Source organism: Prionailurus viverrinus, chromosome X (genome assembly GCF_022837055.1).
Source record: "Prionailurus viverrinus isolate Anna chromosome X, UM_Priviv_1.0, whole genome shotgun sequence".
Taxonomy (NCBI): domain Eukaryota; kingdom Metazoa; phylum Chordata; class Mammalia; order Carnivora; family Felidae; genus Prionailurus; species Prionailurus viverrinus.
The window spans coordinates 81,805,136-81,826,136 of NC_062579.1; the positions used below are offsets into that span (position 1 = coordinate 81,805,136).

The window sequence follows — 21,001 nt, forward strand, 5'->3', positions numbered from 1 at the left end:
GTAATGTATGTTTGAAACCTATTATTTTAGGTTCTTGTGAATGTATCTAAAATCTTTAGATAAATTGACATAAAAGTTGCTATAAAATACAAATTCCTTCCTGGTTAAAAAAGTAATTTCAAACCTTTATGTTTTATTTGAGTGTTTTCTGGGGCACCTGGGTGGCTCAGTCCATTGAGCGTCCAACTTCAGCTCAGGTCATGATCTTGAAGTTCAAGAGTTTAAGCCCCACATCGGGCTTGCTGCTGTCAGCACAGAGCCTGCTTTGGATCCTCTGTCCCCTTCTCTCTGCCCCTGCCCTGGTTGTGCTCTCTCTGTCTCTCAAAAATAAATTAATGTGTGTTTTCTAGTTGAATTAGAAATATTCAGGATTTGTAAGATATGTCATCACTCTTTAATAAATACTTCGAAAAGGTATCTTAGTTTTTAATTACTTGTAATTTCTATAATTTATTCCAAAGCCTTAATTAAATAAATTTTAATTAGTTTATGCCTTTTTTTCCAATATTGATTGAAAATTTTGAATCATATTTCCTGTTTCTTCCCCAGTACCCAACCCCAAGTTATAATTTTCCTGACAAAGAAAATTGTGTCAAACTCAGTGATTGAGATTCAGCCCTGTCACCCAGCTGGAGCAAAGGGTGTTGTGGAAGGGAGATAACACTTTTAGGGTTTGTATTCCTGAAAGGATGCAGACTTTCTGATTTTGTCTAGAAGATGGTATAGGTGAATGCAGCTAGGTAAAGTGAGAGTGGCATGCTATTAGGCTGTTATATCCATCCTCTTGGAAGATTCTGCACATTTCTTAGCTATTCCTTTGTCAGGAATGACAAATTATTGGAATTTGGCAAATTTTTGGAAGAGTAGGATTTGGAAGTTAGGTTATACTTCAGAACCGAGGTAGAGAGAATGCTGAAATAGTGTATCCTGGACACCAAAGGGCCTAGGATTAGAATGATGGACTGTTTTAGCGTTTTGGTGTGTGCACTAGGTAGGAAAAATTCTTCTCTTTTTATGGCAGTATGAAGTCCCTGCAATAGAAAGACAAATATCATGTGATTTCACTCATATGTGGAATTTAAGATACAAAACAGATGGACATAGGGGAAGGGAAGTAAAAATAATATAGAAACAGAGAGGGAGACAAACCATAAGAGGCTCTTAAATACAGAAAATAAACTGAGGGCTGCGGGTGGGGTGTTGGGTGGGGGAAAGAGCTAAAAGGGGTGATGGGCATTAAGGGAGGCACTTGTGAGCACTGGATGTTGTATGTAACTGATGAATCACTAAATTCTATTCCTGAAATTATTATTACACTATATATTAAGTAACTTGGGTTTAAATTAAAAATAGATTTAAAAAAATAAAAATAAATAAATAAATAGTTGGTTTTAAAGTTTCTATAGTAGAATTGAGTAATGGTTTATTTTAGAGCATGGATGTTGATGTCAAGCTTAATTTAAGTCATGACTTTTCCACGTACTCATTAGGTCAATAATACTAGCCTGAAGTATCTTAATGTGTATTACATAGTATGTGTTAAAGAAATAATGACTGTGATTTTCCACAGGATCTGTAGTCTCGTTTAGTATAATTCAGTGAAATCTAGTTGCCTTTCCTTAGGCATACTAATTTGTTTTTTCCTTTTTTGAGTATCTTTCTTCAGCTTTAGTCTTTACCATCAGTGGAAAGATGACTTAAAAGAACTTTTCTGGTTTATTTCTAAAGGTATTGGTATTTCTAAAGGTATTAATACCGTATTCACTGGTATATGCCAGTTAAATATGCATATACCAATATTTGATACATTAAAAAAAACAGATACAATTCCTTAAGTAGTGTTATCTGACTAGAAATTAAATGGACCAAAAGAGAGACAGGAAAATGGGGGGGGGGAGAGGTGGAAGTAGTTGTAAAGAGAAAATTAAAACTAATTTGTAAACAAGAAAACAGGTTTATCTGTAGCCATAGGAAGAAACTGTTAAGACTACTTTGAGCACTTTGATTTCCTAGGAAGCTTCCTAAGGTTTTTGATTATTCAATTATTTATTGAGTTGAAATTAAATATTTAGGTACAGTATAGGTACATATATTGTTACACATATATGTCACATATATGCAAGTTTATTATTCCTAAACTAATTTAGGGGGTTCTTTTCCACTCAAAGGAAATTTAAATAAATACTTTGAATATTTCAGGAAATACAGCATACCATTTAGTAAATTTAAGGGAACAAGTGAATAACTTAGCTATTCCAACAATGTTTGGCCTCCGCATTCCTTGGCTCAAACAGGGACCTCAATGAAGCGTCCCTCTTGGGAGTTGCCTGTGGAAATCTTACTGAAGATATCCAAGTCCCAATTTAGGCTTCCCTCTCTTCTATTTTTTTAAACCAACTTTCTTTGAAGTATAGTTTACATATAATAAACTACATCCATTTTAAGTGTACAGTTACTAAATTTGACAAATGTATACACCCGCAATAATTAAGATATTGAATAGTTTCATTACCCCCCAAAATTCACATATATCTTTTTCCAGTGAAATCCTGCTCTGTCTCTGTTCCCTTGGAGCCACTGATCTATCTTTCACGATGAACGTTTGTGTACAAGTCATTTTGTACACATAATTTTCATTTCTTTTGGGTAGATACAAATAAATGGACTATATAAAGTATTTAACAAGAAACTGCGGAAATATTTGTCAAACGGATGATACTATTTTACATTTCTACCAGCAGTGTATAGGATCTTTTTAATTATAGACATCCTAGTGGATATGAGAGGGTATCTTGTTTTATTTGGATTTTCCTAATGCTGAACATGGGTTCATGTAGTTATTGACTATTCAGATATCTTTTTTTATTAATTGTATTTAAATCCAAGTTAGTTAGGAGGGCACTTGTTGGGATGAGCACTGGATGTTTTATGGAAACCAATTTGACAATAAATTATATTTAATAAGAAAAAGAAAAAAATCCAAGTTACTTAACATATAGTGTAATAATGGTTTCAGGAACAGAACCCAGTGATTAATCACTTACATATAACACCCAGTGCTCATCCCAACTGCCCTCCTTAATGCCCATCACCCATCCAGCCTGTCTCTCCACCTCCCCTCTAGCAACCCTCAGTTTGTTCTCTGTATTTAAGAGTCTCTTATAGTTTGCCTCCCTCTCTGTTTTTATATTATTTTTCCTTCCCTTTGCCTATGTTCATCTGTTTTGTTTCTTAAATTCCACATGAGTTAAGTCATATGATATTTATTTTTATCTGACTTACTTATTTCAAATATTTTTTGTGATCTGTATTCTATAATCTTTGCCCATTTTTTAAAAGTTTTATTGCTTATCTTCTTAAATTGAAAATTTTTATATTCTGAGTACGAATTCTTTGTCATATGTACACTCTCACACACAGTATTTTTTCCATTCTGTGGGTTGTATTTTCTTTCCCTTAACAAATAAGTTTAGTTTATCAATTATTTTCTTTTATCATTATTGCTTTTTGTGTCATGTGCAAGAAGCCTTTAACTACATTAAAGTTTTTAATTTTGCCTATTTTTCTTCTATTTATCTGATACTTAGAGCTTTTGAACCATTTAGAGTTATTTTGTGTACAGTATGTAAGGATCCTAGTTCAATTCTTTAAAAAATCTATTGAGGTGCATATTCACATAACATAAAATTAATCATTTGAAATGAATAATTCAGTGACATTTAATGCATTCACCATGTTGTGCAGCCACCACCTCTGTTTAGTTCCAACATTTTTATTGTTCCAAAATAAAACCTCATACTTAAGCAGTTTCTCTCTATTTCCATCCTCCCCTCAGCCCTTAAAAACCACCAATTTGCATTTTGTCTCTGTGGATTTAACCTCTTCTGGATATTTCATACATTATGTGACCATTTGTGTCTGGCCTCTTTCACTTAGAATATTTTTGAGGTTGATCCTCATCATATCATTTAACAGTACTTCATTCATTCTTATGGTTGGGTAATATTGCATTATATGAATATATTACATTTTGTTTATCTATACATCCATTGATGGACATTTGGATTGCTTACCTTTAAGCAATTGTGAATAACACTGCTATGAACACATATATGTGTGTGTATATGTGTATATATATACATATATACACACATATATATATGTGTGTATATATATATATATATATATATATATATACATAAACACACACATTTGTTTGAGCACCTGATTTCGGTACTTTGGGGTATATACCTAAGAATAAAATTACTAGTCCATATGGTAATTCTGTCTTTTTGAGGGGCCACCAAACTGTTTTCCACAGGGCTGAACCATTTTATATTCCTACCAGCAGTGCACGAGCACAATTTCTCCACCTCCTTCAAATAGTTTTTATTTTTTTTATTGTTATTACTATTATTATTATGGTCATCTTAGTTTGTTAATGAAATAATTCTTCATCGTGGTTTTGATTTGCATTTTCTTAATGAATAATGATTTTGAGCATCTTTTCATGTGTATGTTCACTATTTGTGTATCCATTCTTTGGAAAAATGTCTATTCAAGGCCTTTGCCTATTTTTTAATTGGACTGTTTGTCCTTTTGTTGTTGAGTTATAAGACTTCTGTATATATTCTGGGCACTAAACTGATACACGATTTGCAAATATTTTCTCCCATTTGGTAGGTCATTTTTCACATTCTTAGTAATATCCTGTTACGCACAAAAGTTTTTAGTTTTCATGGTGTCCAATTTATTTTTTTGTTGTTGCTCATACTTTTGGTGTCATATCTAATATTACATTGCCAAATCCAACATCATGAAGATTTACTCTTATGGCTTCTTTTAAGATTTTAATGGTTTTAGATTTTATATTTAGTTCTTTGATACATTTTGAATTAGTTTTTGTAAATGACATGAGGTAGCAATCTTTTGCATGTGGATATACAGTTATCCCAGCACTATTTGTTGAAGAAACTATTCTTTCCACATTGGATGGTCTAGGCACCCTTGTCAAAAATCAATTCACCATAGATGTATGGGTTTATTTCTGGACTTTCAATTCTATTCCACAGGCTATTTGTTCATCCTTATGCCAGTACCAACATTAGCTTTATAGTAAGTTTTGAAATTGGGATGTGTGGGTCCTATAACTTTCTTTTACTTTTTTACATTATTTTGGGTATTTGGGGACCCTTGTAATTCCACATGAATTTGAGGATCAGCTTTTCCATTTTTGCTCAAAAGGCTGTTGGAATTTTGATAAAGATTTCACTGAATCTGTTGATTGTTTTGGGTGGTATTGCCATCTTGATATTGCTGAGTCTTCCAATTCAGGAACACAAGATGTCTTTCTACTTATTTACATCTTCACTCCCCACTTTTTTTTGAAAAAAAAAAAGCTTTACCCCAAAAGTGGGACTTGAACTCATGACCCTGAGATCAAGAGTTGTATGCTCTACCAACTGAGCCAGCTAGGCACCCCTATTCAGGTCTTTTTAAATTTCTTTCATCAATGTTTTCTAGTTTTCTATGTACATGTCTTTCATTTACTTGGTTAAATTTATTCCTAGATATTTTATTCTTTTGGATGGTATTGTAAATTGAATTATTTAGTTAATTTCCTTTATAGATTGCTCATTATGATTGTATAGAGACAAAATTGATTTTTGTATTCATCTTGTGCCCTAAGACTTTGTTGAAGTCATTTATTGGCTTTAATATTTTATTTGTGGATTCTTTAGGACTTTCTATGTATAGAGGATAATGTCTTCTAAATAGATACAGTTTTACTTCTTCCTTTCAAATTTAGATGTCTTTTATTTCTTTTCCTTACATAATTACTTTGGCAAAGGCTTCTAGTACCATGTTGAGTAGAATTGATAAAAGCAAGCATTCTTGTCTTACTCCTGATCTTGGAGGAAAAGCTTTCAATCTTTTGCAGTTGAGTATTGAGTTAGCTGTGAGTTTTCCATAAATAATTTTTGTCATGTTAAGAAGGTTCCCATCTACGGGCACCTGGTTGAGTGTCTGACTATTTCAGCTCAGGTCATGGTCTCATGGTTCTTGGGTTTGAGCCCCGTGTTGGACTCCATGCTGATGGCACAGAAAGCCTGCTTGGGATTCTCTCTCTCTCTCTCTCTCTCTCTCTCTCTCTCTCTCAAAAATAAATAATTAAATTTTTTAAAAAGGAAAGTTTCTATCTATTTCTAATTTCTGAGTACATTTATCATAAAAGGGTGTTGGATTTTGTCATATGTGTTTTCTGTATCAATTAAGATGATCACATGATTTTTTTTCTCCTTGTTCTATTAATGTGTCCTACTATATCAATAATTTTCTTATATTGAACCACCCTTGCAATCATGGGATAAATTTCACTAGGTCATGGTATATAATCCTTTTGGTATATTATTGGATATAGTTTGCTAGTATTTTGTTGAGATTTTTAAAATCTGTTTTATAGAGGGTATTGGTCTCTAATTTTCTTTAGTATCTTTGTCTGGTTTTGGTATCAGGATAATATTGGCTTCACAGAATGAGTTAGGTTGTATTACCTCCTCTTTTATTTTTGGAAGAGTTTGAGAAGAACTGATGTTAAATTTTTTTTAAATATTTGGTAGAATTCATGAGTGAAGCTATCTGTGGACTATACTTTGTTGTGAGGTTTTTCATTACTGATTCAATGACTTTACTTGTTATAAGCTTTCTCAGATTCTATGTTTCTTTTTTCTCAGATTCTCTATTTCATTTTCCTTATTTTAATTATTGAAATATAATTCACACATGATGTTACCTTTGTTTCAGGTGTACAACATAGTGATTTGACAATTCTATACATTACTCAATGCTTACCGCTATAAGTGTAGTCACTGTCACCATACATTGTTACAATATTATTGACTATATTCTTTATGCTTATTTTCATTTCTGAGACTTATGTATGTTATAATTGTGAGTTTGTGCATCTATATCCCCTTTATCTATTTTGCCTGTCCCCACACCCACATCCCTTTGGCAACTGCCAGTTGTTCTCTGTATTTAAGTGTCTTTTTCTGCTTTATTTGATCACTTGTTTTTTTTTCTTAGATTCCACATGTATGTGATATCATATGGTATTTGTCTGTCTCTGACTTAGCATAATATCCTCTAGGTCCATACATGTTGGCACAAATGGCAAGATCTTATTATTTTTTTATGACTAATATTTACTTCTCTCTATATGCCACTTCTTTTTTATCCATTCATCTGCTTTTTAAAGTTTTTATTTACATTCCAGTTAGTTAACATACAGTTTCATATTAGTTTTGGCTGTACAATAGAGTGGTTCAACACTTCCATACAATACCCAAAACTCATCACAACAAGTGTCCTCCTTAATCCTCATCACCTATTTCAGCCATCCTTCCCCCTGCCTCCCCTCTGATAACCAGAAGTTTATTCTCTATAGTTAAGAGTCTGTTTCTTGGTTTGCTTCTCTTTTTCTCTATGCTCTTTTGTTTTGTTTCTGAATTCCACATGTAAATGAAATCATGATATTTGTCTTTCTTTGACTAATTTATTTTACTTAGCATAATACATTCTAGCTCCATCTCTATTTTCTTCTTGATTTAGTTTTAATAATTTGCATGTTTGTGAGAATTTGGTCATATCATCTAAGTTGTCTAATTTTTTTGGTATTTATAGTATTCTCTTATAATCCTTTTTATTTCTGTAAAGTTAGTAGTAATGTTCCATAATCTTTCATTATTTATTTTCAGTTATTTACATCTTCTCTGTTTCTCAGTCTAGGTAAAGGTTGGTTGATTTTGCTGATCTTTTCCAAAGAACCAATTTTTGATTTAATTGACTTTTCTCTATTGTTTTTCTATTCTCTATATAACTTATCTCCACTCTAATTTTTATAATTTACTTCTTTATGCTAGCTTTGCATTTAGTTAGCTTTTATATTTCTAGTTTTTCTGAGGTACAAAAGTAGGTTACTGATTTGAAATCTTTCCTCTTTTTTAATGTAAGCATTTACTGCTATAAATTTCCCTGGCACTACTCCCTTTACCGCATCCCATAAGTTGTGGTATGTTGTGTTTTCATCTTCATTCTTCTCAAAGTGTTTTCTAATTTTCTTTGTGATTTTTTTCTTTGACCTTTGGTTCTTTAAGAGTGTATTAATTTTCACATATTTGTGATTTTCCCAGTTTTTCTCCTTTTATTGATTTCTAAATTCATTCCTTTGTGGTTGGAGAATATACTTTATAGGACTTCAATGTTTTTATATTTATTGAGGCTGGTTTTGTGGCCTGTATAGGTTCTGTCTTGAAGAATATTCCATGCACATTTGAGAAGACTATATATTCTGCTGTAGAGTGAAGTGTCCTATATTTGTGTTTTAGGACGGGGTTTAAGGTGTTGTGCAAGACATCTATTTTATTATTATTATTCTGTCTAGATGTTTTTATCCATTTTTGAAACTTGATTATTGAAGTCTCCAACTTCAATTATTATAAAACTGTCTAATTCTGTCTTCAGTGTTTATCAATATCTGCTTCATATACTGGGGCTCTACTGTTTGGTGTGCATTCTTATAATTATTATAAATTACGGATGCATTTACTTTAAAAAAATTTTTTTTTCAACGTTTATTTATTTTTGGGACAGAGAGAGACAGAGCATGAACGGGGGAGGGGCAGAGAGAGAGGGAGACACAGAATCGGAAACAGGCTCCAGGCTCTGAGCCATCAGCCCAGAGCCTGACGCGGGGCTCGAACTCACGGACCGCGAGATCATGACCTGGCTGAAGTCGGACGCTTAACCGACTGCGCCACCCAGGCGCCCCTGCATTTACTTTTTAAAAACATATGTAACTTCCTTCTTTGTTTCTTGTAACAGGTTTTGGCTTAAAATATAGTTTCATATTATAGCCAGCTACTCTAGCTCTCTTGGTCATTATTTGCATGGAATATCTTTTTTCTTTCTTTAAATTTCAATCCATTCTGCCAGTCTCTGTCTTTTGATAGGAGAATTTAATGCATTTACATATTAAATGATTACTTATAAAAAGGATTTACCATTTCTATTTTGCTATTTTCTGTATGTCTTATAACTTTTTTGCCTGTCATTTTCTCTATTCGTTTCTTCTTTTGTGTATAATTTATTATTTGTATGGTACCATTTTCATTCTCTTTTCATTCCCTTTTATGTGTTTCTTTTACTTAGTAGTACTACATTTTTCTTAGTAGTTACCATAGGGATTAAAATTAATGACCTGAATTTATAACAGTCTGATTTGAATTCATATCATATTGTTGTTCTCATAAGTTACAGCTTCATATATTGTGTGCCTTGTAAAATATAACTATCTCTTTGTGTGTTTGGTTTTTAAATTATATAGAAAATAAAAAGAGTTACAAATTGAAACTATAATATACTGGCTTTTATATTTAACTATATAGTTACCTTTACTAGAGATCTTTATTTCTTCATAAGGCTGTGAGTTATTATCTTGTGTCTTTTCATTTCAGCCTGAAAAAATTCCTTTAGCATTTCTTGTAAGGCAGGTCTACTGGCAATGAATGCTCTTGGGTTTTGTTTATCTAAACATGTCTTAATTTTACCTCCCATTTTTGGAGGATGGTTTTTGCTAGATAGGGAATTCTTGATTTTCAGCATTCTTTTACTGTCAGTACTTTAAATATGTCATTCCACTGCCTTCTGGCTTCCATGGTTTCTGATGAGAAATCAGCTGCTAATTTATTGAAAATCTCTTTGTGTTGAGTTGCTTCTCTCTTGCAGCTTTACAGATTCTCTCTTTGTCTTTGTCTTTGGCACTGTTTTTTTAATGTTTTATTTATTTCTGAGAGAGAGAGAGAGAGAGAGAGAGAGAATGAGCAGAGGAGGGGCAGAGAAAGGGGGACACAGGATCGAAAGTGGGGTCCGCCCTGACAATAGAGAGCCTGATGTGGGGCTCAAACTCACAAACTGTGAGATCATGAAGTCAGACTCCCGATTGACTCAGTTACCCAGGTGCCCCTGTCTTTGACGGTTTGATTAGAATATTTCTTGGATCTCTTTGAGGTTATTGTACCTGGAGTTCATTGAACTTCTTGAATGTGTAGATTCATGTATAATTAAACTTGGGAAGGTTTCATCTGCTATTTCTTAAAATACTCTTAAAAGAATATTTAAATATTATTTTCCGTTTTCTTTTGGTGCTTCTAAAATGCATACGTTGTTCAGCTTGGTGTCCCATGGGTTTCCTGGCTCCACTCATTTGTCTTCATTCTTTTCTTCCACTCAGACTGGATAATTTCAATTGTTGTATCTTCAAGTTTATTGATTTTTTTCCCTTCTGCCTGTGATAGCTGATGTTAAACACCTCTGTTGAAGTTTTCATTTCAAATACAGTGCTTTTTAGCTCTAGAATTTCTATTTGGTTCCTTTTTGTACTTTCTATGTTTTTGTTGGTATTTTCCTTTTGTTCATGTATTGTTTTTCTGGTTTCCGTTAGTTCTTGGTCCGTGGTTTTCTCTAGCTCTTTGAGTATGTTTAAGACAGTTGTTTTAACGTCTTTGTCTAGCTTTTTTGCAATGGGTTTTTTGCCAAAACACAGGTGTCATGAAAACCACCACTAAAACTAAACCAAAATGGGAAAGGAAAAGACTTATATCAACATCGTTGTCATTGGACACATAGATTTGGGCAAATGTAATACTACTGGTCATCTGATCTGTAAATGTGGTGGGATCAACAAAAGAACTATCAAAAAATGTGAGAAGGAGGCTGCTGAGATGGGAGAAGACTTCTTTAAGTATGCCTGGGTCTTGGATAAACTGAAAGCTGAAAGTAAATGTGATATCACCATTGATATCTCCCTGTGTAAGTTTGAGACCAGCAAGTATTATGTGACCATCATTGATGCCCCAGGACACAGAGACTTTATCAGAAACATGATTACAGGCATATCTCAGGCTGACTGTGCTGTCCTGATTGTTAGTGCTGGTGTTGGTGAATTTGAAGCAGGTATCTCCAAGAATGGGCAGACCTATGAGCATGCCCTTCTGGTTTACACACTGGGTGTAAAACAACTAAATGTTGGTGTTTACACACCAAAATGGATTCCACTGAGTCACTATACAGCCAGAAGAGATACGAAGAAATCATTAAGGAAGTCAGCACTTACATTAAGAAAATTGGCTACAATCCTGACACAGTGGCATTTGTGCCAGTTTCTGATTGGAATGGTGACAACAGGCTGTAGCCAAGTGCTAACATGCCTTGGTTCAAGAGATAGAAAGTCACCCATAAAGTTGGTAATGCCAGTGGAATCACACTGCTTGAAGCTCTGGATTGCATTATGCCACCATCTCATCCAACTGACAAGCCCTTGATTCTGCACCTCCAGGATATCTACAAATTTGGTGGTATTGGTACTTTCCCTGTGAGCCAGGTAGAGACTGGTGTTCTTAAACCTGGTAATGCTCACCTTTGCTCCAGTCAAGTCTGTTGAAGTGCACCATGAAGCTTTGAGTGAGGCTCTTCCTGGGGACACTGTGGGTTTCAATGTCAAGAACATATCTGTAAAAAATGTCCATTGTGGTGATGTGACTGGTGACAGCAAAAATGACCCACCAATGGAAGCAGCTGGCTTCATGGCTCAGGTGATTATCCTGAACCATCCAGGCCAAATCAGTGCTGGATATGCACCTGTGCTAGATAGTCCCAATCTCACATTGCATGTTTTCTGAGCCAAAGGAGAAGATTGATCATCATTCGGGAAAGAAGCTGGAAGATGGTTCCAAGTTCTTGAAATCTGGTGATGCTGCCATTGTTAATAAATGGTTCTTGGCAAGCCTGTGTGTGTTGAGAGGTTCTGTGACTATCCTCCTCTGGGGTGTTTTACTGTTCATGACATGTGACAGGTGGTTGTGACAGGTGGTTGCTGTGGGTGTCATTAAAGTAGTGGACAAGAAGACAGCTGGTGCTGGCAAGGTCACCAAGTCTGCCCAGAAAACTCAGAAGGCAAAATTAATATTAACCCTGATACCTGCCACACCAGTCTTTAAACAGTGGTGGAAGAATGGTTTCAGAACTGTTTCTGTCAATTGGCCATGTAAGTTTAATAGTAAAAGACTAGTTAATGATAATAATGCATTATAAAACCTTCAGAAGGAAAGAAGAATGTTCTGTGGGCCATTTGTTGTGTGTGTGTGTGTGTGTGTGTGTGTGTGTGTGTGTGACAGTTTTAAGTTATTAGTTTTGAAAATTAGTAATTTTTAATGGAAATAACTTGACCAAAAATCTGTCACAGAATTTTGAGACCCATGAAAACTAAAGTTTAATGAGAAAATAAATTAAAAAGATAAAGTCCTTGTCTAATAAGGCCAGCATTTGGACTTCCTCAGTGATAACTTCTGTCAATTATTTTTTCTTAAACATGCTACACTTACCTTTTACTTTGTAATATTTGGTTGAAAACAGAATTTGATTATTTTAAATGTGGTAACTGGAAATCAGATTTTTCCCTTTACTAGAGTTTCCTCTATTTTATTGTTGAGGGAAGTAGCTATCTATTTGTTTAGTGACATTTGCAACTTATTTATGTAGAGACCATATACCTTGTCATGTGTGGTACTGAAATCTGTGTTGCTTTAACTATTGCTCAGATAGCTTTTTTAAAAAAAATTAATGTTTATTTTTGAGAGAGAGAGAGACAGACTGCAAGTGCGGGAGGGGCAGAGAGAGAGGGAGACACAGAATCCACAGCAAGCTCCAGGCTCTGAGCTGTCAGCACAGAGCCTGACACAAGGCTCGACAGCACAGAGCCTGACACAAGGCTCGAACTCACGAACTGCAAGATTATGACCTGAGCTGAAGTCAGATGCTTAACTGGCTGAGCCACGCAGGCACCCATGAGATAGTGTTTTGAAGGATATTTCTTTGAATGCCAGGAACCAATAAAAGAGAGAGAGAGAAAAGGAGAACAAAAGAGAAAAAAAAGAGGAGGAAGAAGAAAAATCTCCCGTCTTTGTGCATTGGCTCTTTGTTGTAGCAGTCCTTCAACACTTAGCCAGGACATTTGCAACTCTGCCTTAGCTTTCACTTCCTGCTTATACTGTGCTTGGAGATCAGCCATTGTGAAAACATAAGTTTTTCTCAGGTCTTTGCTGAGCATGGGTCCTCCCCTGGACATACACCTGGCTTTTTAAATTCCTCAGTAAACATGGACATTTTTCAATCCCTTTTTTTTCCCCAAAAAACTCCACTGCTTTCCTCACAGGCTTTTGGGAGTTTATCCATATGCCTTACCTTCAGTCTTTTGCCCCAGGCAACTGTGAATTGTCCATTCACCTTACAGTGTTTTTCACAATGACTACTGCTCTGCTGTCCTGAGTCTTTTCTAAGTTAGGTGAAACAAAGACAAATGCCCTGCATCAGCCCTTCAGGTGGCCCCCAGACAGGTTAGTGCAGACAAACAATACTTTGTGAACAAAATCTTCTCTGCTGCCTCTGGTACCAAGGACAAGGGTCCCACAGTGTGAAGGTGGCTGCCCTCTTGGAAGGTGCCACTGAGCCAGGGAGGCAGCTGGGTAAGGACAAACAAAAACACCACAGACCTTTTCTACCACTTTTCATTTGTATTTTTCTTGATTCAACATTTTCTTGGTTGTTGTAAAGTTTGGATCATTTTCCAGAGTTCTGAAAATTTTAATTTTGACAGTTCTTCCTTGATTTTTTGATGTTTCTGTGGAGGGACAGGTGCTCAGAGTTTCCTACTCAACCATTTCACTGATGTCCAAAATATTTCTAATATGAAAATCCAGTTGTTCTTTCACTATTTTTTGAAAGACAATCCTTTTCCTATTGAGTTACTTTTCACTTGTTTTGCAAGTCAATTGCCCATATTATGTATGAATCTGTTTCTGGACCATATACTCTGTTTTGTTGATCTGCTTGCCTATCCTTATACTAATATCACACTGTCTTGATTATTCTAGCTTTATAATAAGGCTTGAAATCAGGCAGTGCAAGTTTATTTGGATTGTGTTTGTATCTATAGCCTAATTGACATTAATGATATTAAATCTCCCTTTGTATGTCTATGTTATATTTATTCTTTAGGTATTCTTTAATTTTTCTTGGCAGTGCCTTATACATTTCAGTGTACCAGTTTTATTATTTTTAGTAGTAACTTTTTGTAGATCCTTCAGGATTTTCTATATGTACAATTATGCCATTTTTGAAAAGTTTTACTTTTCCCCTTCCATTCTCTCTGCCTATTAGTTGTGTATCTTTCCTTGCTGTCTTGGATAGGGCCACCAGTACAATATTCAGTAGAGGCAGTGAGAGCAAAGTGATGAGATTAGTCATTTCTGCCTTGTTCCAATTACGAGGGGGATATCATTCAGTCTGTTACCATTAAATGTGATGTTAGTTCAATGGTTCTCAATGGGTTCATAAACTTTGCCCTCAGAGAACAGTTGGAAATGTCTAGAGTCATTCTTGGTTGTCATGATTGGGAGCTGTTGTTGGTGTCTAGTGGGTACAGGCCAGAGATGCTGCTCACTATCCTCCAAAACACAGTACCTATACCCATCTAGTCTGCATGACAAGGAATCATCCAGGCCAAAATGTCAATAGTTCTACTGTTGAGAAACTCTGCGTTAGCTGTGTGCCTTATGGGCTGCCTTTTATCAGATTAAAGAAGTTACCTTTTATTCCTAGTTTGGTGAGAGTTTTAATCAGAAATGGCTACTATAATTCTGCATGTACAGAGATGATTATATAGTATTTTTCCTTTATTGTACTTACAGAATGAATTACTGTCTTAGTCCATTCAGGTTGCTATAACAAAGTATCATAGTTGGGGTGAGAAATTTATTTCTCAGTTTTGGAGGCTGAAAAATCCAAGATCAGAGTTCTGGCAGAGTCAGTGTCCGGTGAAGGCACCCCTCTTGGTTCATAGACAGCTGGAACAAAATCTGGATCTAAGAATGCACTTGATTTATTTGGGATTTGTGTGATTAAAGTGACTCCCAGAGCCTCACGTTGGGAGATGTGGAAGATAATTTTTACCCTTTTGTTGATTATCTCATTACAATCAAGCTGGAAAATACTAGGATGTTTTTAGAACCAAGATAATGCTGTTAACATTAGTTAACTATTTCATTTTACTTGGCAATGAACATATAATATTCCATGGATACCAAGGGCTGCCCTAACAAAGTACCACAAAATGGGTGGTTTAAGATAAAAAAAAAAATATTGCCTCACACAATTCTGAAAGCTAGAAGTCTGAAACCAAGTGTCAGAAGGGCCATTCTCATTCGGCGGGCTCTAGGAGAGGATCATTCCTTTCTTCTTCTTAGCTTTTGGTGGTTCCTTTCAGTCCTTGGCTTATACATACATCATTCCAATCTCTACCTTCATCATCACATGATGTTTTCCCTCTGTGTGTGTCTCTGTATCCAAATCTCCCCTGTCTTGTAAAGACACCAAGTCATTGGATTAGGACCCACCCTAATCCAATTTGACTGCATTTTAACTTGATTACATCTGCAAAGACCCTATTTCCAAATAAGGTCACCTTCTGAGGGGCTGGGTGGGCATGAATTTTGGGAGGACTATTCAAACTAGTACACTATGCATAAGAAAATTTTTTATTTATGCTTTCAAATGATACCTTGAAAAATATTTTTATTAAAAAAAATTTCTTAACGTTTATTCATTGTTGAGAGACAGAGACAGAGCATGAGTGGGGAAGGGGCAGAGAGAGGGAGACACAGAATCTGAAGTGGGCTCCAGGCTCCGAACTGTCAGCACAGAGCTCACACAGGGCGCGAACCCAGGAGATCATGACCTGAGCTGAAGTCGGACGCTCAGCTGACTGAGCCACCCAGGCGCCCCGAAAAATATTTTTATTTTAATGTCCTTTGGTCTAAATGCCAAATATAAATAGTCCTATATGCAAATGTTCAGATATACTGTCTAAAATTAATATAGAATTTCTCAAAGTTTACAAAACAAGAAACATGTGGAAGGATATGATATTGTTATTTTTTTCTGATTTAAATTTATCAGAATAGTGTCAAGTGGGTGGCTTAGTTGGCTGAGTGTTGGACTCTTGATTTCGGCTCAGGTCATGATCCCAGGGTTGTGCGATGGAGCTCCGCATCTGGCTGGCTCCACACTGAATGTGGAGTTCACTTAAGATTCTCTCTGTCTCTCTCTCTCTCTTTCTCTCCCTTCCTCTGCCCATCTGCCCTCACTCACGCATGCCCCCCACTCTCTCCCCCCCCAAAAAATGATCATGATTTCAGCTTAGGTCATGATCTTGCAGTTCTTGGTTAGTGAGTTCAAACCCTGGGTCAGGCTCTGTGCTGACAGTGCAGAGCCTGCTTGAGAGACTCTCTCCCTCTCTCTCTGCCCCTCCCCTGCTCTCTCTTTCTCTCAAAAATAAACTTAAAAAATAAAAGTAAAAAATAAATTATCGGAATAAAGTAAATGATCATTACATTAGAAAGTGTTTGGAGGAGGAGGTTTGTGAGACAGTCATCAAACTTTTGCATTCCGGTACATGCGCCAGGTTGACTAGTACATAATCTCCTCACGCTCAAAAAACCTACAGTTCTGTTGAGAGGCAGATTACAATATAGCATGATGAGTGCAATAGAATTGTACATAGGGCTGAGGACGAAATAATGATCTATATTGAGTTCTAAAACTGTGTGTGTGTGTGTGTGTGTGTGTGTGTGTGTGTGTAAGACAGAGGCAGAGAGTAAGGGATGGAGGGATGGTGAAAGTGAGAGAAAAAAGAGAGTTAACTAATAGTTTTCAAAGGAAAAATAAGTAAATCAAAGTTGTTTATTCCATATACACTAATTTGAAAGTAATGATGCTCACAATGTTGTTAACATAGTTCCACTCTATGTGCAAAATATTGATTTATTCCAAAATGTAGATTCTCTGACCAAGTATTTTCTTTTGGATCTCGAGGATCTGCTAAAGGTAAAGCTCTCCTGTAGCTAATTGGGAAAATTCAGTGGGGTTGTCCCTACAATATTTATAATACTTAGCAAGACTTATAATACATATAATAACTTGAAAAATTACAATGCCATGAAACAAACATCAGCCTGTTTAACTGCTGACTCTGTGACTGAAATAAATTGTTTCCCTTGGTTCTTCCCCTGCACCAAGGTGTTTTTTAAACCGAAATTAGTTGTAATAATTTGCTCTGGAAGATGTGCTGTGCTGCTTTGGATTGTTTTTCTTTTTCTCCCCACCATCCCACAACTTACACTTATTTTTGATTAGGTGATACACTCAGGTGGCTCAAATTTTGATAGTTATTAGAATCTATACAATTAAAAGTCTTTCATTTTTTGTGCCCAGCCACATAGTTCTTCCTAGAGGCATCCTGTGTTAACTAACTTCTCTTGTTTTTGCTTTTAGAGCTATTTCATGCATATATAACTGCGGGCACTTGCAAACATGCACATACTTACTTATGTTTCCTATTTTTATACATTTTCTGTACTTTGCTTAAGATCATTCCATGTTAGTACATAAAGAGCTCTGGCTACGTAGTATTATTCAATTGTATGGATGTGCCATAATTTATTTAACCAATCCTCTGCTGAGAAATATGTAGCTTGTTTCCTGACTTTTGCTATTACCTTTCTGCAACAAATAACCTTGTAATAGGTCATTTCAGATGTGTACTATCTGTAGGATAATTTTCTAGAAATGGAATTGCTGGGTTGGATGGTATGTGCCTTTGTCATTTTGATGGATATTGCCAAATTATCCTCCATAGAGGTTGTACCAATTTATACTTATACTAGTAATAGATAAAAGTGCTTGTTTCCCCAACCCTCACCAACACATTGTGCTATCAAACATTATATCTTTGCTAATATGATAGGTGAAAAATATCTCATTGTGGTTTTAATTTACATTTATGTTCTGAGTAAGGTTGAGCATCTTTTCATATATTTAAGACCCTGTGATATTTATAAAAATAATTCCCTTTTTATGATGGTTGGGATGCTACTGGACTGATGGCATAATATCTTTTCTCCTTAACTTATACCAATGAACATGTTTTTTTTTTACACAAGAAAACAAGGGTAATTCCAAAGAGCACCTTAAACTCTAAGTCAGAACATTTTATGTGTTTTAAAAATTCACTAGCTTTTTACAGTTAACTCCTTATACAGCTAACGTATCATAGTTGATAAACAACTGAACCAATATCCCCTAGTAATTTTAAATGATTTAAATTACTTATAAGAAATTTAAACCAATATTGTGTTGGTTTTTAGTATATTTCATACTTAAAATGTTTCTATCTTAAGAAAAAAGAATTATTTTTTACTAAGAAACTTACCCATGTATTAGAATTTACACAGAATTATTTAAAATTATATGTTCTCATTTAAAATATGCATTTGCAATTTTCTTTCTCAATGCCTAAGACACATTATAGGAAGGTTAGAAGTTCAGTGTATATTTAAATGTGCTGGCTGATTCATAAATGGCTCTGGACTCCTTTGCATCATACAACAAATTGTTCTCAGAGCTTTGTCTATGGCATTGTATATCACTTCCATTATAGCACTTATCAATGTCTGCCATGTATCATCATTAGTTATTTATGTGTCTGCCTTTCTCACTAGATTGTGAACTTCTAGAGGATATAATTTGCATTCCCCTTTAGCACTAGCATAGACTCCATACTCATAAAATGTTTGTTGAATTGAATTGAAGCACATTTACTTTGGGGTTCTGAGGTTGCATTTTTAAAACACTTTTCCACCTAGTTTTTATTTCATTTTTGCATAATGTCTTATTTTAATGCTGCTCGACTTTGCTTTCTGCTGATATTATTGACTTCGTATTGAAAATAATTACTCAAAATTCTCCTCTAATAATAGCATTGAAGAGGTAGATTTTTTTTAATTGTACATATATTTCCTTACTGTTCTTCATTTTCTTCCATCAAAGTCCTACTTTACTTTTAACCAGAGGCAGTTCCAAACATTTACTGGGAAATAGTGGGTAGATTGGGTGCTGTGGTAAGGTATATTAATTGTTTCATGTCACTATGTTCCCAATTTATGTAGGCAATTTGAAATGTGCAATTAAAGTTCTGGTCATTGCTAATATTAAGTAATTTAGAAGGTTCTATAACAGAGTGAACAGCTTTTCAAATGATCTTTTTTAATTTAAAATTTTATTGAAATAATTATGGATTCACATGCAGTTCTAAGAAATAATACAGAGAGTTCTTTTGTATACTTTACCTGTTCCCTCCAAATGGTGACACCTTGCAAAACTATTGTATAATATCACAACCAGGATATTAATGTTAACACAATCTATCAGTCTATTCAGATTTCACCATATTTACTTGTGTTCATTTTTGTGTGTGGGTTTTAGTTCTGTACAATTTTATCACATATGTAGATTTATGTATCCATGACCGAAGTTAAAATACTGAACAGTTTCAACACCACAGGATATTTTATTGTGCTTCTATAACCATACACATCTCCCGTTTTTTCCCTTCCCCCCCATCATCCTAACTCATGGCAACCCGTAATCTGTTCTTTATTTCTAAAATTTTGTCCTTCAAAAATGTTGCATAAATAGAATGATACAGTATGAAATTTTATGTAATTAGCATTTTTAATTAAATAATTTTTTGATGTTTATTTATTTTTGAGAGAAAGAGAGCATGAGCAGGAGAGGGGCACAGAGAGACAGAGACACAGAATTTGAAGCAGGCTCCAGGCTCTGAGCTATCAGCATAGAGCCAAACATGGAGCTCAAACTCACGAGCCACGGATCATGACCTGAGCTGAAGTCGGACACTCAACTGACTGAGCCACCCAGGCGCCCCTTATGTGATTAGCATTTTGATCAGTGTAATTCCCTGGAGATACATCTAAGTTTTTCTGATTATCAATAGTTCATTCCTTTTTATTACTGAGTAATATTCTATGTTATGTATGTACCACAGTTTACTAAACCAGTCACATATTGAAGGAAATCTGGGATGATTCCACTTTTGGGCTATTACAAATAAAGCTGCTATGAATATTACTGCACAGGTTTTTGTGTAAACACAAATTTTCATTTCTTGGGCTAAATGACCAGGGGTAAAATTGCTGGGTCATATGGTAGTTGCATGTTTGCTTTTATAAGATACTGTCAAACTGTTTTACAGAGTAGCATTCTTACCTTAAATGAGTGATCCAGTTTTTTCCTCACCCTCACCAGTATATACCGTTGACACTATTTTTCATTTTAGCTATTCTTATAGGTTTGTCGTAATAGCGCAATGTGGTTTCAGTTTGTGGTCCTCTAATGGCTAATGATGTTGAACATCTTTTGGTGTGTTTGTTTGCCGTCTTTGTATCCTCTTCAGTGAAATGGCTCTTCATTGTCTTTTGCCCATTTTCTAATTGGACTGTTTGCTTTGTGTTTTTACTATTGAGTTTTTGAGTTCTTTATATATTCTAGATTTAGTTATTTGTTGGATATGTGGTTTGTAAGTATTTTTTCCCAATCTGTAGCTTGTCTTTTCATCCTCTTAATAGGATCTTTTGCAGAGCAAAAGATTTAACATTTGATGAAGTCCAATGATTCAATAATTTCTTCTTATGAGTTGTGCTTTTGGTGTCATCTAACAACACTTCACCTATCCCTGGATACTAAAGATTTTCTAATAGTTTTATACTTTCATTTTAATTAGTTAAGTCTGTGATCCATGTTTAATTTCTTCAGCACTATTTGTTGAAAAAGGCTGTCTTTTCTTCTTTTCTCCATTGAAGTGCTCTTATAGTTTTGAAAAAAAAATCACCTGGGTTTGTTTGTGTGTATCTATTCCTGGGCTCTTTACTCTGTTCCACTGATATGGGTGTCTCTTTTTTCATTAATAACATACTGTCTTGATTACTGTAGCTATATGGTAAGCCTTAATATTAAGTAGACAGATTCTTCT

At 35.0% G+C, this 21,001-nt stretch overlaps 1 protein-coding gene and 1 pseudogene across 3 annotated transcripts in view; both read left to right on the forward strand.

The window, feature by feature from the left end:
• COL4A5 (collagen type IV alpha 5 chain) overlaps positions 1–21,001 on the forward strand; it is a 239,082-nt gene that overhangs the window by 21,282 nt on the left and 196,799 nt on the right. The window lies entirely within an intron of this gene.
• Positions 10,505–11,909, forward strand: LOC125157296 (elongation factor 1-alpha 1-like; annotated as a pseudogene).